The sequence below is a fragment of the Lepisosteus oculatus genome, unplaced genomic scaffold (genome assembly GCF_040954835.1).
Source record: "Lepisosteus oculatus isolate fLepOcu1 unplaced genomic scaffold, fLepOcu1.hap2 HAP2_SCAFFOLD_40, whole genome shotgun sequence".
In the NCBI taxonomy this organism is placed as follows: Eukaryota; Metazoa; Chordata; class Actinopteri; order Semionotiformes; family Lepisosteidae; genus Lepisosteus; species Lepisosteus oculatus.
The window spans coordinates 1,490,001-1,513,842 of NW_027167934.1; the positions used below are offsets into that span (position 1 = coordinate 1,490,001).

The 23,842-nt window shown below is 42.2% G+C and overlaps 6 non-coding genes across 6 annotated transcripts; 5 read left to right on the top strand and 1 right to left on the bottom strand.

Annotated features, from left to right (window-relative positions):
* Positions 1 to 680: 680 nt before the first annotated feature.
* On the bottom strand, positions 681 to 762 carry trnat-ggu (transfer RNA threonine (anticodon GGU)). Its single transcript has one exon. It is a non-coding gene; the product is annotated as a tRNA-Thr (tRNA).
* Positions 763 to 1,141: 379 nt separating this feature from the next.
* On the top strand, positions 1,142 to 1,215 carry trnat-ggu (transfer RNA threonine (anticodon GGU)). Its single transcript has one exon. It is a non-coding gene; the product is annotated as a tRNA-Thr (tRNA).
* A 1,161-nt stretch (positions 1,216 to 2,376) lies between these two features.
* trnar-acg (transfer RNA arginine (anticodon ACG)) lies at positions 2,377 to 2,449 on the top strand. Its single transcript has one exon. It is a non-coding gene; the product is annotated as a tRNA-Arg (tRNA).
* A 6,258-nt stretch (positions 2,450 to 8,707) lies between these two features.
* Positions 8,708 to 8,780, top strand: trnar-ccu (transfer RNA arginine (anticodon CCU)). The gene has a single exon. It is a non-coding gene; the product is annotated as a tRNA-Arg (tRNA).
* A 3,378-nt stretch (positions 8,781 to 12,158) lies between these two features.
* On the top strand, positions 12,159 to 12,231 carry trnar-ccu (transfer RNA arginine (anticodon CCU)). Its single transcript has one exon. It is a non-coding gene; the product is annotated as a tRNA-Arg (tRNA).
* Positions 12,232 to 16,986: 4,755 nt separating this feature from the next.
* On the top strand, positions 16,987 to 17,059 carry trnar-ucg (transfer RNA arginine (anticodon UCG)). Its single transcript has one exon. It is a non-coding gene; the product is annotated as a tRNA-Arg (tRNA).
* The last annotated feature ends 6,783 nt before the right edge of the window (positions 17,060 to 23,842 follow it).

Here is a 23,842-nt window from a genome sequence, read left to right on the forward strand (position 1 = left end):
GAGCCTTGGACTGTGACTAGCAAAGCGAAGCCTTTTGAAAGAGCTAAAGCACTGCAAAACGGAATTGAAGGAGAATCTTACAGGGGATTCTGAGCGGTGTCTGCATACATGCAGTCCGATACGGGTGCTGAAAGCTTGAGCTACTCTCAATGTCATGCTGCCTTTCCCCGGAGTAAATCTGTTACATGGAAAGAATGCTTCTCGCAGGTTCAAAAAGGGACCATTGTTAATTGGAGAAATCAATGATTTCGAATGAATTCTGTATGCGTTAAAAGACAGCTATACACAGAAAACATGCAGGACACTGCTCATGAATGATGTTTCCCGAGCCGAAACACAGTGCGTTTTTTCAAGCCATTTGACAAAGCCCACCCACTGAAAACTGCAGCAGATCGTGTAAAGACGTTCAACTTTGTAACTACTGCAGGCACGGGAAGCAGAATAAATTCCTCTTTTCAAACTGTCAAAGGTTTGCTTTCCGAACGCTGCAGGACATCGCACAATCTCTTTTGAACAGGGACAAACGATTTCTTATGGGGCGCAGTAAGTACTGTTACTGTCACTGCTCGATACCGACGTTGGCCCACTATACCATGTTCAGCCACCGCTAGAAAATGTACAGCTCTAGCACCAGAGCAAACAACAGGAGGGCCAACGTCAAACGTGTAAGACATGGAGAGCGATGAGAATGGGATTCGAACCCATGTCTGCAGAGCACAATGGATTACCAGTCCATCGCCTTAACCACTCAGCCACCTTGTCAATGAAACTGGGCTGTCCGGACATGGGATGGCGCGCTCCAGATGATCTTTTTCTTTTTTTTCCCTCGTACTCGAGGGTCATTTTCCTGTTCCACATGCAATTTCAACATTTTCCTTAGGAGATGTCAAGCCAGCAAGCCACTGCTGTGGTTCAGTGGCCAGTGTGGAGTTCAGTGGCCCTGTTGTACACAGAAAGCAAATTGAGCTCCTTGGACATCAAAAGTTCCAGATAAAAGCCATTTGTCACCCTTTCTCTTGGTGTTGATATTGCTATTGTATGTAAAGGTGGCAACTTGCTCAGCGAGCAGGCGGAGCACACACCGAATGCAGATGTGTCTGAGTGGTGTGTCCAAGTGGCTGCAAAAGGATAATGCTCCTGGGGCGCCGGGGCTTAGTTGGTTAAAGCGCCTGCCTGGTAAATAGGAGATCCTGGGTTCAAATCCCAGCGGTGCCTTCTTTGTTCTGTTTTCTCAAACAGAACTGGTCCTTACAGACAACCGCCTACGGCTAGACTTGCAAGTATTCATTTCCTGTCTTTAACGCGACTTGTTTTTCTTAAAATGGATGCAACTTGCAAAACATGAAATACAAACCTTGCTAATCAGCGCTAGCGGCTGTCAAAAAAAAAGAAGTCAGCAATGTTTTTTTTCTTTAACCTTAACCCTGCTAACGGAGACGAGTTAAACAACCGAGTCTATGCAGCTTAAACGGTCCGCATGTCGGGTTCTTAGCTGAAAGGGTGGTAAATCACGCTCACCCCAGTCCTTAATCTTTTAAAGAGGATACAAAATTGAACCTAGTCGCCACATCACATACATCCTGTTCAATGATAAAAAAGTGACATCTATCCTCGATCCAGAGTAAATCCCACGTTGAGGGCATACTTTTTTCCACTTTACCATGAGTCGGGCTCAGCTGCACAGAGGCGAGAGCAGAGCAATGAGGTCACGGGGACAGGGGAGTCACACGCTGGCGGTTTAAACACGCGGAAGAAAACTGAGGGATCCACAGTATGTGGACCCTCCGTGCGCCATCAGTCCGCACTCCGGACTCTGAATCCTGCCATCCAAGTTAAGATCTCGGCGGAACCTGAGGCGCAGTTCCTTCTTAAAACGTAATCTGGTGAGCATTTCTAGAATCGTACTTGTATAGATGCAGCCTTTAATGTGTTGCTAGGTTAAAATTGATGACTTCTTGAACTTCAGTAGGCAACTGCCCTCTTGATTTCGGATTTAATTTCTTTATTACAGGGGTGCTTTTATGAAGACAGAGTCATGTTCAGGTACTTTTCTTGATGGAGGAAGCATATTTCGGACTCTGTGATCTGCTCACCTGGAAAGGTCTGCTGTACTACTACAAGAGAGAAGTAGAGTCTGGAGGAAGGGACAATTTTATGATGCTTTGGAAGATAATGTTTTTTTTTTCTTTGAAATCGAAATGAATCAGAATATCAGTGCAAAAGACAGACTCTTGGTTTGGTTTGAGATATGGTTTTAAAACAGACAAAATGTAGAAAACAGGTCTTTCTCACTTTTGGTAAAGAATGGACCGGGGGTAATATTTTACTAGTTGCAGTGCTGATCTCACTGGGTTACAGTCCTGCAGTGTCACACCGGGGCCAGTGGCGCAATGGATAACGCGTCTGACTACGGCTCAGGAGATTGCAGGTTCGACTCCTGCCTGGCTCGGGTCGTTTTTAAACGCATCTGGCTACTCCCTAAGTAGTCTGTGCTACTTACTGCATTGTAATCGTACCCGGTAAGAGATTTCCTTCATGTAAATGAACTGCACCTGACAGCTTTAGAAAAACACCTGGGCTCAGTACGGTGCTGAGAGCTCAGCGTTGCTGTTGTTCTAATTAGCACGCACTGCATCGGCTATGAGCCCGAACCTTTCAATTATTCCGATCAGTAAGTAAACACGTAGTCCACATGAACGGTAGAAATATTCTCTTGTCTGTCTCTTGTTTGTATAGAACTGAATGTCCCTCACAATGTTCTGTTAGTTTTAATTGAAGAACGGCATTTGTGTTCAAATATACCAGACAAGTTTATGTAACTGCTCATGCGACACTCAGTTGTAATTAGTCAAGAAATAAAGTCGAACAACAGCTGCGGGTTTGATTCTGAACGTATGAGATTGCAGCGCCTTTTACTTCCATTGACAAATGATAGAGATTCGAAGAGAGATCCTTCAGACCAGCAAGCAAACCCACGGCTATTTCGGTTTTCTATCTAGGCAACGTTGGTGTCTGCAATAGCATACATGAAAGCGTGATGCAATTTCTGTGGCTACATTTGTTGCACGTCATGCACAGTAAGAGTGTTTCTAACACCAAATAAAAAGTCAACAATTAGCGATCACGCCCTTCTCCTCAGTTAACCCACTGAAACCCTTGCTGTTAACAGTTCTTTACTGCGTGCTTTACCAGCACCTACATATCGTGTCGGTTCTTTCAGCTTTATTCATTAGGTTTTCAAAGGTATAAGTAGAGCACCAGAGGTGCGAACGCAAAATGTGTGGTTATCTGAAGAATTGATTTCAATGGCAGCGGGTCCAAGCGATTTCGCGTTGTTATAGTACCAGGAAAGGAGAAGCGGCACTTCGCCTCTGCCGTGCAGGCACAAGGCGACGTGCGGCAGACGCCGGAGTCGGCAGGTTTCGAACCTGCGCGGGGAAGCCCCAACGCATTTCGAGCCCATCGCCTTAACCACTCGAGCACGACAAATGCGAACTCGCCGCCGCCGTATTCCTCCTATAATCAAACACGGACTGCGAGGTGGCTGCGGAAACCTTTTTAAAGTTGCTCTCCGTTAAAAAAAAATACCTTTCACAAGATTCGTGCCGGCAGACAGACACGCCTCAGAGGGTTTAAGGCTGGCTTCACGTTCAAATGATAAAGTCCCCCAGTCCGGATGTCAAAACGCAACTTTGGCAGACAGAAAAAAACATCAACAAACCAAAAATGTGGACAAGGATTTTACAAGCTGCACCACACTGCACTTTCAAAAGCATTTACATTCGTGTTAGACGCAGGAATTGCCTTTGATTTGCGCGCTTACGAACGCCATGGAAAACGAAACAAAACTAAAGCCCTCAGCTCCTGCACTTGATTATAGTCCCGTTACGTGTCGAAGCAGGAATTTACGTCATCCTACCACTGTAACACGGGGAATAGAGGGAAATGAGCACAAGCTACGAATTGTCTCAATCACTCCCTACAGTAGTAAGACGCCTGGAAGCGTGCACCCCCATCATTAATCTTTGCGCATCGGTGCAAGGTAAACTCTGTAGCAGTCTCTGAAACGGCTCAAAGGAAACACGTGATTGATTCCATGTGCATCTGGGGTTCATTTCTTATTTACATTTAATTCAAGGGAAAGGCTTGGGTCAGTTTCAGACGGCCTCCAACAGCGAGATTCAAGCGCCCCACCTTCAGCCCAATCTGCGCCGCCAGAACGCCAACGGCTCCTCTGGTCTCCGGGGTGCGGGGTGACCCCGTAACCTAAAGTGTTGGTGGCAGACAAATGGAGACTAACAGGTGATGTCCTAGGACATGACTACATTGTGACACTCGGTGGGGATGGTGACCATTGCTTGGAAAAGAGTGCGAGGCCCCTTTAGAAAAACATTTTGTTAACAGGCATTCTGCCTTAGTCCAAACACCTATAGCTTGCAAAGCGCATGCTATTAGACAGGCACCTCTGCAAGACCTTAAGAGTCTCTTAAACTAGTGATAGTAAGGTGTTCCCAATGGGCGATGTTTGGCTTTCAAATCATCTCTCTGTGGAAGCGCCGAGATGCAGCTGTTTAAGGCTTAGAAGCAGCTGACTGTTTCACTACCTAGCGGATTACTGTCAGTCAGGGAGCTCAGAGGTGAAAAGCCTGTCTGAGAGACAATTCGCCGTCGATGAGTTCAATATGTTCCGTACCAGCTCGGCGCAACTGAGATCATCTTGGTAGCCGTGTAGCTCAGATGAGTGAGAGCGTGTGTGTGTGTACCACCGTGATTGGATGCCGGTCCTTCTCAGGTCACAGTAAACCTTCTGCTGCCTAACTTCCCTAATTTTGGGGATCCCTTTGAAAAAGCAAAGGAAAAAAAACTGGCTCTTCATCAGCATGATCGACCTCACCCAGTGTGGCGCAGTGGCCTAATGGCTAAGACACTGGCCTCCTAAGCCAGGGATTGTGGGTTTGAGTACCATCTGGGGTGCTCCTGTCCCATTTTGAGCGTACAAATGTCCTTTTGATTTGCAAAGCTACAACCCCACCTTACTCAGTGAGCGTCTCTTCTTTTCTCTCACATACAGTTGGGAGAAAAACTTTTGTAAACAGCCCTTCGGAATGATGTGTATTTCTGCATGAATGGCTCCTAACATGTGATCTTATCTTTATCTAAGTCATAATAATTAATAAAGAGAGTCTGATTTAACAAACAACACACGCCCAACATTTGACATTGCTGTTTCTTTATTGACCAAATGGTTTAAACAATCAAGGTCATTGATGGAAAAAGTACGTGAACCCTTATATTAAGGAGCTAGTGGAACCTCCTTTATGACAAAAACCTCAATCCCCACTTTCTGTAGCGGCTGGTCAGACCTGAGCAGCGGTTAGGAGGTATTTTGGCCTATTCCTCTATGCAAAACTGTTTCAGTTCATGTATATTTTTGGGATGTCTTGCGCTGAACGGCCTGCTTCAGATCACGCCACAGCACTTCAATGGGATTGGGGTCAGGACTCTTACTTGGCCATCCCAAAATACGGAATTTCTTCTGTTTCAGCCACTCTGTTGTTGATGTACTCCTTTGTTTTTGTCATGCTGCATGACCCAGCCTCTTTCGAGTTTTAGATCACAGGCAGACACCCTGACATTCTGCTGTAGAATTTCCTGATACATCTTGGAATTCATCGGTCCCTCGATGATTGCAAGCCGTACAGCCTCCGCCATGTTTCCCAGGTGGGATGAGGTTTTGGAGTTGGTATGCAGTGTTTTGTTATCTCCAAACATAACGCTGTGCACATTTACCAACAAGTTCAACTTTTGTCATGTCTGTCCACAGAACATTGTTCCAGGAGTTGCTGTGGAACATCCATGTGGTCTTTAGCAAACTTGAGAGGGGCAGTGGTGGTTTTTTTTGGGGGGAGAGCAGTGGTTTCCTCCGTGGTGACCTCGCATGATCACCGCTCCTGTTCAGATTTCTTCTTATGGTGGACTCATGGACACAGACGTAAGACAAAGTCAACCACCTGTTCGCTAGATCCCATCCCCACTCAGCTAGTCAAAGATTCCCTCGAAGGACTGGCAGGACCTATAATTAGTATGATGAATGCATCGCTTGCGTCAGGCGTTGTACCTGATCAATTTAAGGTAGCGGTTGTTAGACCGCTCCTTAAGAAGTCAAATTTGGATCCACAAGTTCTTAACAACTACAGGCCTGTCTCAAAGGTCCCATTTCAATCTAAAAGTTTTGAGAGAATAGTTGTTGCCCAATGTCAATCGTATCTGGATTCAAATAATATACTTGAGAAATTTCAATCTGCTTTCTGAAACTGCATTAACGAGAGTCGTAAATGATATTCTCTTAGCTACTGATGTGGGGAATGCAACAGTGCTTGTGCTTCTAGATCTTAGAGCTGCCTTTGACACGGTTGACCTCTCTGTTTTGTTACACAGGCTTGAGTTTGAGGTTGGCTTATCTGGAACCGTCCTTCAGTGGTTTACTTCACATTTTACTCATCGTTTTCATTATGTTCAAATATCTAATAATTGTACTGCTTCATCAACGTCACCAGTTCAATTTGGGGTACCAGACGGATCAGTGCCGGGGCCAATATTGCTCTCTCTCTCTACATGCTGCTGCTAGGTAGGATAATACGAAAAAATAATATGAACTTTCATTCATATGCTGATGACACTCAAATAAACATTTTGTTCACACCAAACGACAACTTTTCTATTATCACTTTAGTTAAATGCATTAATGAAGGAAAGACTTGGATGTGTGAAAACTTTTTGTTACTCAACTCTGAGAAAAATGAGGATCTGTTGATCGGAGGCAACAATACTGATAGGACTACTATAACTTCAGCACTTAACTCAGAGGATTTAAACATTTGCCTCAAAGAGACAGCACGTAACCTAAGTGGCATATTAGACACAAGGCTCTTAACAACTTGCATTGTTAAGTGCCTTGAGACAACCTTGTTGTGAAAGGTGCTATATAGAAATACATTGATTTGAACTGAATTGACAATGTAAAATGTTGTGTGTGTTGTTTGTTAAACAAGACTGTCTTTATTTATTATTATGCGTCAGATGAAGATCAGATCACATTTTAAGAGCCAATCATGTAGAAATCCAGATCATTCGCGTTTTAAAAGTTGCGGGAAAAGTGAAACAGGTGCTTTTCCTTTGTTGCGCAGACACACGACGACACCGTAGGCGGCAGGACTCGAAGCTTCGCAGGGAGACCCCAATGGATTTCTAGTCCATCGCCCTAACCACTCGGCCGCCGCCGCCGCCACTGCCTTTTTGATGCAGTCTAACATAGAGTGCCGGGCAGCGGCGGAAACCTTTTTCAAAGTCGCTTTCCGTTTAACAACAACAAAAAAAACTTTCACAAAATGCATGCTAGCAGACAAATGCGCCTCAGAGGACTTAAGGCTGGCTTCAAGTTGGAATGATAAAGTCTCCCCGTCCGGTCAGGAAAAGGGAACTTTGTTAGACAGAAAGAAGGAAGTAACAATAACGGAGAATTGTGTGCAAGGATTTTAGAAGCTGCGCAGCCCTGCAGTTTCAATAGCCCTTTTATTCGTGTTAGATGCTGGAATTGCCTTTTTTTGACGCTCTTACGAATGCGATGTCAACGAAAACAGAACAAAGCACAAAAAACCCTCAAGTCCTGCAGTTGGATAGAATGCCGTTACGCGTCCAAGCCGTATTTGACTTCATCCTACCATTGCAACACGGGGCGTATATGGAAACGAACACACGCTACGAATTGTCTCTAATCAGTCCCTACAGTTGTAAGGCGCCTGGAAGCGTGCACCCCCATCATTAATCTTTGCGCATCTGTGCAAGGTAAACTCTGGAGCAGTCTTTGAAACGGCTCAAAGGAAACACGTGATTGATTCCATGTGCATCTGGGGTTCATTTATTTATTTACATTTAATTCAAGGGAAAGGCTTGGGTCAGTTTCAGACGGCCTCCAACAGCGAGATTCAAGCGCCCCACCTTCAGCCCAATCTGCGCCGCCAGAACGACAACGGCTCCTCTGCTCTCCGGGGTGCGGTTGTGACCCCGTAACCTAAAGTGTTGGTGGCAGACAAATGGAGACTAACAGGTGACATCCTAGGACATGACTACGTTGTGACACTCGGTGGGGATGGTGACCATTGCTTGGAAAAGAGTGCGAGGCCCCTTTAGAAAAACATTTTGTTAACAGGCATTCTGCCTCAGCCTAAACACCTATAGCTTGCAAAGCGCATGCTATTAGACAGGCACCTCTGCAAGACCTTAAGAGTCTCTTAAACTAGTGATAGTAAGGTGTTCCCAATGGGCGATGTTCGGCTTTCAAATCATCTCTCCGTGGAAGCGCCGAGATGCAACTGTTTAAGGTTTAGAAGCAGCTGACTGTTTCACTACCTAGCTGATCACTGTTAGTCAGGGAGCTCAGAGGTGAAAAGCCTGTCTGAGAGACAATTCGCCGTCGATCAGTTCAATATGTTCCGTACCAGCTCGGCGCACCTGAGATCATCTTGGTAGCCGTGTAGCTCAGATGAGTGAGAGCGTGTGTGTGTGTACCACCGTGATTGGATGCCGGTCCTTCTCAGGTCACAGTAAACCTTCTGCTGCCTAACTTCCCTAATTTTGGGGATCCCTTTGAAAAAGCAAAGGAAAAAAAAACTGGCTCTTCATCAGCGTGATCGACCCCACTCAGTGTGCCCCAGTGGCCTAATGGATAAGGCACTGGCTTCCTAAGCCAGGGATTGTGGGTTTGAGTCCCATCTGGGGTGCTCCTGTCCCTTTTTGAGTGTACAAATGTCCTTGTGATTTGTGAAGCTGCAACCCCACCTTACTCAGTGAGCGTCTCTGCTTTTCTCTCAGTTGGGAGAAAAACTTTTGTAAACAGCCCTTCGGAATGATGTGGATTTCTGCATGAATGGCTCCTAACATGTGATCTTATCTTTATCTAAGTCATAATAATTAATAAAGAGAGTCTGATTTCACAAACAACAAACGCCCAACATTTGACATTGCTGTTTCTTTATTGACCAAATGGTTTAAACAATCAAGGTCATTGATGGAAAAAGTACGTGAACCCTTATATTAAGGAGCTAGTGGAACCTCCTTTATTGACAAAAACCTCAACATCCAACAAACCTCAGCATCCGCCATGCTTCCCAGGTGGGATGAGGTTTTGGAGTTGGTATGCAGAGTTTTGTTATCTCCAAACATAATGCTGTGCACATTTACCAACAAGTTCAACTTTTGTCACGTCTGTCCACAGAACATTGTTCCAGGAGTTGCTGTGGAACATCCATGTGGTCTTTAGCAAACTTGAGAGGGGCAGTGGTGTTTTTTTTGGGGGGGAGAGCAGTAGTTTCCTCCGTGGTGACCTCGCATGATCACCACTCCTGTTCAGATTTCTTCTTATGGTGGACTCATGAGCACAGACGTAAGACAAAGTCAACCACCTGTTCGCTAGATCCCATCCCCACTCAGCTAGTCAAAGATTCCCCTGAAGGACTGGCAGGACCTATAATTAGTATGATGAATGCATCGCTTGCGTCAGGCGTTGTACCTGATCAATTTAAGGTAGCGGTTGTTAGACCGCTCCTTAAGAAGTCAAATTTGGATCCACAAGTTCTTAACAACTACAGGCCTGTCTCAAAGGTCCCATTTCAATCTAAAAGTTTTGAGAGAATAGTTGTTGCCCAATGTCAATCGTATCTGGATTCAAATAATATACTTGAGAAATTTCAGTCTGCTTTCTGAAACTGCATTAACGAGAGTCGTAAATGATATTCTCTTAGCTACTGATGTGGGGAATGCAACAGTGCTTGTGCTTCTAGATCTTAGAGCTGCCTTTGACACGGTTGACCTCTCTGTTTTGTTACACAGGCTTGAGTTTGAGGTTGGCTTATCTGGAACCGTCCTTCAGTGGTTTACTTCACATTTTACTCATCGTTTTCATTATGTTCAAATATCTAATAATTGTACTGCTTCATCAACGTCACCAGTTCAATTTGGGGTACCAGACGGATCAGTGCCGGGGCCAATATTGCTCTCTCTCTCTACATTCTGCTGCTAGGTAGGATAATACGAAAAAATAATATGAACTTTCATTCATATGCTGATGACACTCAAATAAACATTTTGTTCACACCAAACGACAACTTTTCTATTATCACTTTAGTTAAATGCATTAATGAAGGAAAGACTTGGATGTGTGAAAACTTTTTGTTACTCAACTCTGAGAAAACTGAGGATCTGTTGATCGGAGGCAACAATACTGATAGGACTACTATAACTTCACCACTTAACTCAGAGAATTTAAACATTTGCCTCAAAGAGACAGCACGTAACCTAAGTGGCATATTAGACACAAGGCTCTTAACAACTTGCATTGTTAAGTGCCTTGAGACAACCTTGTTGTGAAAGGTGCTATATAGAAATACATTGATTTGAACTGAATTGACAATGTAAAATGTTGTGTGTGTTGTTTGTTAAACAAGACTGTCTTTATTTATTATTATGCGTCAGATGAAGATCAGATCACATTTTAAGAGCCAATCATGTAGAAATCCAGATCATTCGCGTTTTAAAAGTAGCGGGAAAAGTGAAACAGGTGCTTTTCCTTTGTTGCGCAGACACACGACGACACCGTAGGCGGCAGGACTCGAAGCTTCGCAGGGAGACCCCAATGGATTTCTAGTCCATCGCCCTAACCACTCGGCCGCCGCCGCCGCCACTGCCTTTTTGATGCAGTCTAACATAGAGTGCCGGGCAGCGGCGGAAACCTTTTTCAAAGTCGCTTTCCGTTTAACAACAACAAAAAAAACTTTCACAAAATGCATGCTAGCAGACAAATGCGCCTCAGAGGACTTAAGGCTGGCTTCAAGTTGGAATGATAAAGTCTCCCCGTCCGGTCAGGAAAAGGGAACTTTGTTAGACAGAAAGAAGGAAGTAACAATAACGGAGAATTGTGTGCAAGGATTTTAGAAGCTGCGCAGCCCTGCAGTTTCAATAGCCCTTTTATTCGTGTTAGATGCTGGAATTGCCTTTTTTTGACGCTCTTACGAATGCGATGTCAACGAAAACAGAACAAAGCACAAAAAACCCTCAAGTCCTGCAGTTGGATAGAATGCCGTTACGCGTCCAAGCCGTATTTGACTTCATCCTACCATTGCAACACGGGGCGTATATGGAAACGAACACACGCTACGAATTGTCTCTAATCAGTCCCTACAGTTGTAAGGCGCCTGGAAGCGTGCACCCCCATCATTAATCTTTGCGCATCTGTGCAAGGCAAACTCTGGAGCAGTCTTTGAAACGGCTCAAAGGAAACACGTGATTGATTCCATGTGCATCTGGGGTTCATTTATTTATTTACATTTAATTCAAGGGAAAGGCTTGGGTCAGTTTCAGACGGCCTCCAACAGCGAGATTCAAGCGCCCCACCTTCAGCCCAATCTGCGCCGCCAGAACGCCAACGGCTCCTCTGCTCTCCGGGGTGCGGTTGTGACCCCTTAACCTAAAGTGTTGGTGGCAGACAAATGGAGACTAACAGGTGATGTCCTAGGACATGACTACATTGTGACACTCGGTGGGGATGGTGACCATTGCTTGGAAAAGAGTGCGAGGCCCCTTTAGAAAAACATTTTGTTAACAGGCATTCTGCCTCAGCCTAAACACCTATAGCTTGCAAAGCGCATGCTATTAGACAGGCACCTCTGCAAGACCTTAAAAGTCTCTTAAACTAGTGATAGTAAGGTGTTCCCAATGGGCGATGTTTGGCTTTCAAATCATCTCTCTGTGGAAGCGCCGAGATGCAGCTGTTTAAGGCTTAGAAGCAGCTGACTGTTTCACTACCTAGCTGATTACTGTCAGTCAGGGAGCTCAGAGGTGAAAAGCCTGTCTGAGAGACAATTCGCCGTCGATCAGTTCAATATGTTCCGTACCAGCTCGGCGCACCTGAGATCATCTTGGTAGCCGTGTAGCTCAGATGAGTGAGAGCGTGTGTGTGTGTACCACCGTGATTGGATGCCGGTCCTTCTCAGGTCACAGTAAACCTTCTGCTGCCTAACTTTCCTAATTTTGGGGATCCCTTTGAAAAAGCAAAGGAAAAAAAAAACTGGCTCTTCATCAGCGTGATCGACCCAACCCAGTGTGCCCCAGTGGCCTAATGGATAAGGCACTGGCCTCCTAAGCCAGGGATTGTGGGTTCGAGTCCCATCTGGGGTGCTACTGTCCCTTTTTGAGCGTACAAATGTCCTTTTGATTTGCAAAGCTGCAACCCCACCTTACTCAGTGAGCGTCTCTGCTTTTCTCTCACATACAGTTGGGAGATGTCTTGCACTGAACGGCCTGCTTCAGATCACGCCACAGCACTTCAATGGGATTGGGGTCAGGACTCTTACTCGGCCATCCCAAAATACGGAATTTCTATTGTTTCAGCCACTCTGTTGTTGATGTACTCCTTTGTTTTTGTCATGCTGCATGACCCAGCGTCTTTCGAGTTTTAGATCACAGGCAGACACCCTGACATTCTGCTGTAGAATTTCCTGATACATCTTGGAATTCATCGGTCCCTCGATGATTGCAAGCCGTACAGCCTCCGCTATGCTTCCCAGGTGGGATGAGGTTTTGGAGTTGGTATGCAGTGTTTTGTTATCTCCAAACATAACGTTGTGCACATTTACCAACATGTTCAACTTTTGTCACTGTCCACAGAACATTGTTCCAGGAGTTGCTGTGGAACATCCATGTGGTCTTTAGCAAACTTGAGAGGGGCAGTGGTGGTTTTTTTGGGGGGGAGAGCAGTGGTTTCCTCCATGGTGACCTCGCATGATCACCACTCCTGTTCAGATTTCTTCTTATGGTGGACTCATAAACACAGACGTAAGACAAAGTCAACCACCTGTTCGCTAGATCCCATCCCCACTCAGCTAGTCAAAGATTCCCTCGAAGGACTGGCAGGACCTATAATTAGTATGATGAATGCATCGCTTGCGTCAGGCGTTGTACCTGATCAATTTAAGGTAGCGGTTGTTAGACCGCTCTTAAGAAGTCAAATTTGGATCAACAAGTTCTTAACAACTACAGGCCTGTCTCAAAGGTCCCATTTCAATCTAAAAGTCTTGGGAGAATAGTTGTTGCCCAACGTCAATCATATCTGGATTCAAATAATATACTTGAGAAATTTTAGTCTGGTTTCTGAAACTGCATTAACAAGAGTCGTAAATGATATTCTCTTAGCTACTGATGCAGGGAATGCAACAGTGCTTGTGCTTTGCTTCTAGATCTTAGAGCTGCCTTTGACACGGTTGACCTCTCTGTTTTGTTACACAGGCTTGAGTTTGAGGTTGGCTTATCTGGAACCGTCCTTCAGTGGTTTACTTCACATTTTACTCATCGTTTTCATTATGTTCAAATATCTAATAATTGTACTGCTTCATCAACGTCACCAGTTCAATTTGGGGTACCAGATGGATCAGTGCCGGGACCAATATTGCTCTCTCTCTCTACATGCTGCTGCTAGGTAGGATAATAAGAAAAAATAATATGAACTTTCATTCATATGCTGATGACACTCAAATAAACATTTTGTTTCCACCAAATGACAACTCTTCTATTATCACTTTAGTTAAATGCATTAAGGAAGGAAATACTTGGATGTGTGAAAACTTTTTGTTACTCAACTCTGAGAAAAATGAGGATCTGTTGATCGGAGGCAACAATACTGATAGGACTACTATAACTTCAGCACTTAACTCAGAGGATTTAAACATCTGCCTCAAAGAGACAGCACGTTACCTAGGCGGCATATTAGACACAAGGCTCTTAACAACTTGCATTGTTAAGTGCCTTGGGACAACCTTGTTGTGAAAGGTGCTATATAGAAATACATTGATTTGAATTGAATTGACAATGTAAAATGTTGTGTGTGTTGTTTGTTAAACAAGACTGTCTTTATTTATCAAAAAATAAAAGGAATTTGCTAGGAATGCAAACGTTAGGTTGCGCTTCTTCATGCTGCATCGTCGGCATGAGTGGAGCTTTTTAAACGTCTGTACTTACTGTGCCCCATAAGAAATCGTTTGTCCCCATTCAAAAGAGATTGTGCGATGTCCTGCAGTGTTCGCAAAGCAAACCTTTGACAGTTTGAAAAGAGGAATTTATTCTGCTTCCTGTGCGTGCAGTAGTTACAAAGTTGAACGTCTTTACACGATCTGCTGCAGTTTTCAGTGGGCGGGCTTTGTCAGAGGGCTTGGAAAAACGCACTGTGTTTCGGCTCGGGAAACATCATGAGAAGTGTCCTGCATGTTTTCTGTGTATAGCTGTCTTTTAACGCATACAGAATTCATTCGAAATCATTGATTTCTCCAATTAACAAGGTTCCCTTAAAGGATGAGTCAAAGTAACGTCTAATCGGATTAGTTTCCTTAGAGCTGGTTCAGAGTTTGCTCAAGAGTTTACCTTTCACAGATGCGCAAAGAAAAATGTTGGGGGTGCACGCTTCAAGGTGCCTTACAGCTGTAGGGAGTGATTCGAGACGATTTATGGCGTGTGCTCGTTCCCATATACCGTACGCCCCGGGGTGCAGTGCTAAGATGAAGTACAATACCGCTTGGGCACGTAACGGCGTAACACGCAAGTGCGGGACGTGAGGCTTTTCGTTTGTTCATTTTGTTTTGCTCTGCTTTGCTTTGTTTCGTGGTCAAGAGGCGTAAGGTAAGTCGTAATCCAGGGAGAACACTGGTGGCAAACAGTCCGAGGTGAGAGGCGAGGTCCAAAGTCGAAAAGGCAGAAGGGGAGTCCAATATCCAGAATAAACGAGGTAATGGAAAAAACGCCAGGTAGAGCTCTCAAGGAGTAGACTCAATACCAGCGGGAAGCAAGTAAAGATGGTAAAAATAGCACTGCGTACCCCACGGTGGAGTGTGTGCAGGTGGGTTAACTCGTGTGGCGGCGTTTGTTAATAATCACCCTCTGCTGGTGCTGTTTAGATTGCTTAAGAGTTGGTCTTAACTGCCTGGCGGTCATGACAAGCTCCTCTTTAAGCTGTGGTTTAGTTTTGCATTCATGTGTTTCTAGAGCAGTTATTTATGGGGGTGGGTGGGTCCTTCACAGAGGCTCAGGACAAATCCCCTGCATGAAAGTCTACTGTGTGCGTTCAAACAGTCACAGGTCAAGAGCCAGGCAGGAGGACAATGGACAGATGAGCCAACGAACTAAAAATAAAAGAACAGATATGAAAAAGCCACCATCTTTTTCTTTTTGACATTTTCCGACTTTCATGCAAGCCAGGACAAAGTTGCTCGTAGCTACTTGTGGATTCAAATACTCTATCGAGTGCTTTGATGAGTTTTTGCAATTTGATTGTCGTCCTGTCAGCCTGTTTCTGTTTTTTTTTTTTCAATCTAGGGATGGAAAGTATGAGGGAAATGATGGAGCAATCAATAACCGCTCCGGAAAAATGGCAGAAAGAAATGGTCCGTCACTAAGGACATTTGTGAAGCAGAGGAGTGACATCACCACAAAGGCGACTTATTCTGCTGATCGTTTTGGTGAATAATGATTGAGGCGTGTTAAGAGAAAGGTAGCTGCGTCAGCATGCTTAGGCTGCAAAGGATAAAGCAAAGGTTTACTCCATGCTGAAAAGAGAAGAAAAGAAGCACAACGTTTCGACTGTGGAGCCTTCTGCGCCATCTTCTTTAGCGATGGTGATGATGTTTACATTGGAAAAACTGAGACACGCATACTGGAGGGGCTTGAACCACCAACTTTTCAGCACCACAGAGTCTGACAGTCTTTTGTGCACCCTACATTTGCAGGTTTATGGTCAAAGAAAACAATCACTTGCGCTTCTTGCAGCCGGCAATCTTTTTCCACTGACAACCAAGAAATGGATTTCATCTTTCACAAGCTGTATGGATTTCTTCAAAAACAAGTTATTCCAGAAAGGAAATGAATTCTTGCATTAAACTGAACCAAGCTGTACATGTTTGTCTGAAATGAGACATTCGGCACAACAAGACACGGAGAGAGGCACCGCTGGTATTCAGACCCAGGATCGCCTGCTTACTAGGCGGGCACTTTAAGCCACTAGGGAACAGCACCAGCGGAGCACCGCGCTTTTACAGACACTTGGACACATCTGCGTTCGGTGTGCACTTAACCTGCTCTCTGAACCCGTTGCCTCCGTCCCATTTAATAGCAGAACTGACGCCAAGAGAAATGATGAGAAATGGCATTTATCGGGCACTTTTCATGTCCAAGGAGCTCAATGCCCTTGACACCTCCCCAAGGCGACAGAGCTGTGCATTCTTTGGCGACACCATTTTTTCTTTTGTTTAATTTCTATACTTATTGATAGAATAAAAACGATATGTCATGTACTGTAAGGGAAATGTCTCTTTTCATGGGGAAAGCTAGCACCAGCAAATGTTGTGTTTAGAAGAAGTGATTTAACATGACACGTGACCTAATTTACCGGAGCAAAAGCTCACCCAGCAAGCCCTGCTTTACTTCTACAGGAGAGAAGTACTGTAGAGTCTGCAAGATGTTCAGCTGGGTAGCTACGTCAGCATGCCTCGGCTTCAAAGGAACAAGTACTAGGTTTATTGCATGCTGAAAAGAGAAGAACGGAAACGCAGCGTTTCGACTGTGAGGTCTTCTCACACCTGAAGAAGCCTCACACCTGTAAAAGGCTCCATGGTTTTCTTTCTTCTCTTTTCAACATGGAATACACCTATTGTCTGCAAGATGTGACAATTTCATGGTGTTTTGGAAGAAAACCTTTTTTCTTTGAATTCAAAATCAATCGGAATTTCAGCACAACACATCAACACTTTTTCTGTTTTAAGGAGATGATATTTTAAACCTGACAAAAATAGTAGGAAACACAAGTTTCTTGCTGTGAAAATTTAGATGGGGAAGTGTACTACTAGTAGCAGTGTAGAGCTCTCTGTGGTGGAGTGCAAGCGCATGTTCTATGGGCCAGTGGCGTAATGGATAACGCGTCTGACTTCGGATCAGAAGATTGTAGGTTCGAGTCCTGCCTGGCTCGTGAGGCTTTTAAACCTCTCAGGTTCCTCGGTAACAGGTTGCCGTCATGTATATGAACTATAGAAAAGCATTTGCCACAACCCGTAAATTAGCACGCAAGTGCGGGCTAGTTAACACAGAACTGTATGGAGATCATCTCCAGCTCCGAGCTCAATTGCAATGAAAAAACATGCAGAACAGAACTGGAGAGCAGCTGAATTTGTGCTCAGCAGGGTGGGGAGGACTCAGCATTGCTATTGTTCTAATTGGCATGAACTGCAGGGGATCTGAATCAGAACATGTCAGTTAGTTCGATCATTGCGTCAATATGTAGGCCACGTTAATACAGAATTATTACTTTGTCTGTCTCGTCTTTGTATATAGCTGAATGTCCCTGACAATTTCATGTTAGTTTTTAAGAACGACATTGGTGCTAATATATACATATATAGCATATAAGGAACACGTAAAAGTTTAGTCCATGCTGAAAAGATAAGAAAACCGCCACAACGTTTCATCTTGGAATAAATCTTTACTTGTTGTTTTGCAGCCTACCCATTCTGACCTAACTCCTCCCTTGAAATTCCCTAACAGATAAGGGTACGTAACGGCTCATGCGATGCTCAGTTGCAATTCGTCCCAAAACAAACAAGAACAGCAGCTGAGGGTTTGAGTTTGAACATGCACTGTATTAAAGCAGCTTTTATTTCCATTGATAAATGCTATATATTCCTACAGAGATTCTCCAGGTGAGTAAGCGATTCCTGTTTCTGTTTCTATTTCTGTTTCATATATATATATACAGTATATATACAGTATTGTACTATTATTATATAATTCGTTACACTGTGGCTGTGTTGTGTGTGTTAAGCTGCTGTTGCACTGCAATTTCCCTCACGGGATCAATAAAGTATCTATCTATAAGAAGACATTACCAACAACGACCACAAGATGGAGATATTGTCTAGACATTACCAACAACGACCACAAGATGGAGATATTGTCCAAAGAGGCAAGAAGGGCAAAGCCGCGATAAGGTAAAATCATTTTTTGTAAGAGATTGGTGTCAGAATGCACATCCGTATCCCAAACAGAATCTCTAGTAAAATATGATCATTTGTGAAACAGGCAAATGAGTGTCTGCTACAATATGATTGCTACAGATGCAGCCATTCAAAATGTGCGGGCGATACTGCATTATTTTCCGGTACGCTGTACGCAGTCTACCGCGAGTTACCGGTAAATACCGCGAGTTACCGGTAAATACCGCTAGCAAAATAATAGTATCCGGAATTTCCGCAAGGTGGAGCTAATAAAGCTCAACTTCTCATGTTTGAGCTGTAGCCATCAAAGTCTTTAATGAAGATATTACTAATAGTATTAATAATAAATGACCTTGGACAAGCTGTAAACTCAAAGTATTGCCCTGGTCCACATTATTTTTTTCACTGACCTTCTTTGTAAAAGTAACACCACAGCATTTCGCAATCACGCATTTTTTTCCAATCATGCAAAGTACAGTAATTTTTGAGAATCGATTCACCATGCCTTTCACATGCTCATAAAAGAGATTGATTTAGGAACATAAACATATTACCGTATGCAAACTGTACTGTATACAGTTTGTATATGTATATGTATATGTATATTTAATGTCTTAACTGTGCCCGTTTAAGTATTGAATATTTATATGGAATTTTACCACTGAAGGGAAATCTTAGTGCCTGAGCATAAAAAGAATAGGAGCGTAATGCAACGCGTGTGAAGGCCATAAACGATATTAATTTTGGAACATAAACATACAGTATATGGCTGGTCTCGGTACTTTAAAGAAAACATACACGAAACATGGTTTCATTATGACCAGAATCGGTCTTGAGATATTTTTAACTTGATTTACAGTATTTGAGAGGTATGTCTTGACACCGATACTACGTAAATACTCCTCACGTATATGTTTCTAGGTTTATATTATGCATTTCATACGGTCAAATTGCTTTTGAGCAACTGATAAGAAGCGCGAAACGGTATGCCCAGGGCGTTTTAGTTTTTGTTTTGTTTTAATGCAGTGCAGTGGATTGATTAGAGATATCAAGTACATACAAGTCATTTTTTAAATGTTGTAGTTCGTCTTGTAAAAATGTTACGAGTACATCATCTGTCAACAATTACACAGGTCCTGTTTCCATATTGCGGTTTTTGGTTACGTAATACTATTTTCTAATTTCACGTTGTGAATATATGATTTGGGCAAACAGAGCCGCAAAGAAGTACATTATGGGTTGTTGTTGTTTTTTTGCAGTTTTATCTAAAATAAGCGATGCTTAAACCTTTGTCTGATTCTTGTGAAACTATCCACACGACAGTTACCTAGGAGTTGACTTCAGTGATGTCACTGATGGGATGTTTCTAAAAATCCATCCTCTGTAAAACATCTTCTCTAGTTGTTCTGCATATGTATTCGCTAATGAAGCTGTGTGTTCTGAGCCTGGTTCTCTACATTTCTGTATGAACCAGCTTAGAGGGCTAAAGACAGCTTGTGTTTAAATTGAGTGTAAGGTAATTTATGCTTCTAAAGTCATGGTCAGCATTTATTATTGTACTGTGCTGTAAACTTCTTCTGTGCCTAATTACATTATTTTATAGTCGATAATGTTTCTGTAGTGCTTTTTCAGCCCTCAGCATGTGACTGCGCTGGTGGTGCTGTGGGTTAGGTTCCTGACTCCTATGTCACATGGTCTGTGGTTGAATCTCATGGAACTATGACTTTAATTTTTAACAAACATTTCTTTGAAAAAATGAAACATTTCCCTTGGTCAGAGATTAAATAAAACCTCACTCGCATCAAAACAAATTTATATTTCTAAATATCACAACATGATCGAATTTACGTCTTTTTAATAACAATGAATAGTCACCTATGCGTTACAAAATAAACATTTATATTGATTTGAATCGAGTTTTGATTTAAATCGTAAACGCGTGTTTAAAGGCGATATACTGTATAAAAGCGCTGATTCTTATGGAATGTGTTTGGCCGGGGATTCAAAAAAAATATTTTTTTTAATCGCATATCTAAGGAAAATTGCAGTATAACTTTGTTCATGCACAAACAGTGGCATGTTACATTATAATTTGGGTGTCTCCTCTTGCCAGAAAGCTCTAAATTGGATTTTGAGTGCGGTTTTTGACTTTTTCTAAATTGCAACCCATAAATAAAGCTGATACAGTTTAGACTTACTGTATTCTAAACTGTATTACAACATCACATTGGACAATGCAACGTAAATTGCAAAAATGCACTTGGAATCTGTCCAAGCCCTCCTACGAAAATTATTTAACCTGCGACACTTATCATTCATCTTTAAATAAACTTTATTTTATATAGCGTTTTAAGCGAATAGGTAATTAGATTGCTCATAAACCTAATCGCTTTTTCTACATAAACACAGCGTGATTGCTCTCTGAAAATGCTTTTTTCTTTATATTTAGGCTCAGATTTCAACTATAGATTGTATTATTATAAACTTTCTTGGAAAAATGTCTTTTATGTAAACCATGTTTGCTATTAATTCATTTAGGGCTAAAATACGTTCATTGTCTTCCAATCGAGTCGAGTTGACATTGGAAGCTTGCCACGCCCGGACTGTTACACCAACGCATTAGCATGTTGAAGCGATTTCATTGAGGAGGCCATCTACTAGTTAACACTGTACTTCCTACTTTGAAAACACCTGTGAAATTGGTTTAATTCGTCACAGCCAGCACTCCGGCAGAGAGGGGGGTTGTACTCGTTAATGTCTGATGACATACAAGTGGAAAGATTACAGATTTTAATCGTTTTTTTTCTGAACCAGGGAAAATCTGATCATGTTTCTCTATAACAATAATAAAAAACTTTATTTTAAATTATTTTACATATCCCGCTTGCACATCGCACGACTTTAATAAATCTATTCTTTATTAATACTAAATAAATAATACTAAAAATACTACAGCAAAGAGGTCACTTGATTTTTGGAATAATTCCAAATAGCACAATGATCCACTGGCATTCCTGAAGTCTGTTTAGTGCATAATCTTCCAAATACAATCACTAAGCAATTATAAGAATTATACCATCCTATTTCTTTGTGATGTCCTGTAAAAACGAAACCTATTTTTATAAGGCTTTTACTCAAAAGGTTTCCAAACACACAAAGCATTTGTGAAGTACTATAGTATTTCTAAAGGTTACTGGTACAACATCAATCATTAAAGCTTAACAATAAAGTTTAGATTGCTGACTATGGACTAACTACATTAACTAACTGCAATGCAACATTATACATTTTACAAGAATATCTGGTTGAATTCTTGCATTTGTAGCCAATTTAATGCGAGAGAAATAAGCCAATTTAATTATTTCACAAAAAATAATGTAATATAAAATGGATGTTTTTAACTTTATTGTAGTGTTTTAGAAACTAATATGTCTTCAAAAATGGTTGTTTTTCACTCCTAGGAATGAAAGCTGTTGTTATATGATGTTTATTTTCAAATTTGGAAAAATCAAAGGATTCTAGCTTTCTCCCCTTGCAGGCATCGGACACAGAGAACCTCATGGTTTTCCTAAAAATCATTTTTTATGTTCCCTGGTGTTCCAAACTTAGTTTTAATTTGTTATTATGTTAAAAACAGGGTAATAAATTTCTAATTGGACTATAAATAATGTCATATTGTCTGCTATAAAACTGATGTTTTCAACTCTATTGTAGAGATTCTAGAATCATCTAATAGAGAATTGAAATAAAAAAAGGGCATAAGAAAACATTACCAACAACGACCACAAGATGGAGATATTGTCTAGACATTACCAACAACGACCACAAGATGGAGATATTGTCCAAAAAGGCAAGAAGGGCAAAGCCGCGATAAGGTAAAATCATTTTTTGAAAGAGATTGCTGTCAGAATGCACAACTGAATCCCAAACAGAATCTCTAGTCAAATATGATCATTTGTGAAACAGGCAAATGAGTCTCTCAGGTGCCCATTGCTCATTTTCAGACACATTTATGCAATACTTTCACCATGCGTTGAGCAATAGGGATTAAAGATACCAGAGGTAAGGTTTAAAAGTGATTCTGAGGTGCAACACATCAGCAATACAGCTAGGCATCTGAAATGCGGGGTTTGAGAGCCCTTCAGGGAACACCGTACCCTAAAGGTACCAGAAGTCCAGTAGTATAAGCATTAAGTCACTGTCACCCCTGTTACAATGTGATTGCTACATATCTTCATTTCTTTGGTTTTTAAGGAGTAAGAGTGCAGGGGGTCTAAATCTGCGATCCAGTGTGTTGAAGTATTTCACAACATTACCTGTAGCCCGTATGGAAATAAATACTAATTCTGATTATTGCCCTGGGCATGTACCAATAAATCACTGAGCATATATATATATATCACTGTGTTGAAGCTAGAGACCTGTATGTAATATTATGGTGCTAAAATGTCATTTTCACATATATTAATGTAATAAATGATTGCTTATGCTTTATAAACAAATCTAATTAAAATAAATGATTAAGTTTTGTATTTATCTTGTACCATAGAACATGATTTTCTTTGTATTTCAAGCCCACAAAGTGTCCAAATGACGCACTACATGATATAAGGAAGATTATCACATGCATATCGGTATTATCTTTCTTATGAAAATGCATTCCTTTCATTACCTTTTACTTTTTAAAATGAACTCAAATTGTGTATAATGTAATAATTTAAGTAGAAGTGCTTCACTGCTCTATGCCGTCTGGAAATAAATCCTCAGACTACTTACTGCCCTGGGCATGTACCAATAAATTACAGGAGCACATCTATATATCACTGCGTTGAAGCAGGAGACACACAATCACTGCAAACACATCCTAAATACAGTGTTCTAGCACCTTTGACCTCATCCAGAACATATCATTTCTTGAAAGGGATTGCTGTCCGAATGCACATCTGAATCCCAAACAGAATCTCTAGTAAAATACGATCATTTGTGAAACAGGCAAATGACTGTCTCAGGGGCCCATTCCTCATTCTCAAGACACATGTATGCAGTACGTACACCATGCATTGAGCAATAGGGATTAAAGACACCACAGCTAAGGTTAGAAGTCATTCTGACTATATTCTAAAATATTGGACTCATATTCTTATGATGGCAGACATGATGCTGCGTTTAAAACCGGGGTTAATGGACATTATATGACTGTCAATTCTGTTTTGTTTTGGAGACTCTTGGCTGCCTATATGGTACACTGCAGCGTGAAGGAATTATTTTCCAAAACTGTGTCAGCTCAAAAGTTGTAAGAGAACCTCTCCAGCTGCTTTAACTCTCTTCATTTTTGTCATTTAATTGTCTGTCGGCACTATGTGGCAGCGTTGCATGACAACCCCTCTCACCACGGAAAGGAACCTAACAGCTTTGGTAAGAGAGGAGAAAAGGACCTGGCCAGTAAGGGGCACGAACCCGTGACTTTGGCGTTATTAGCACCATGCTCTAACCAACTGAGCTAACCGGCCTCACGACAGTGGCTCTCTCTGTGCTGCAAAAAATCGAACTCAGGGAATTTCTTTTGCCCTCCTTTGAATAGAAAGCCGTGTAATTCAGTGTACGGGCTTTCTCATGCAGTTTCATGGTTCTTGTAACCCAAATCCTACACTGGCCTGAAGTGCCCCCCATTTCACAGAATTTTTCAGCTGATTTAAAATGTACCTAAAGGAGAAGCATTATTGAAGACGATCAATTACCAAGAGCTTTTGTCAAAGGTTTTG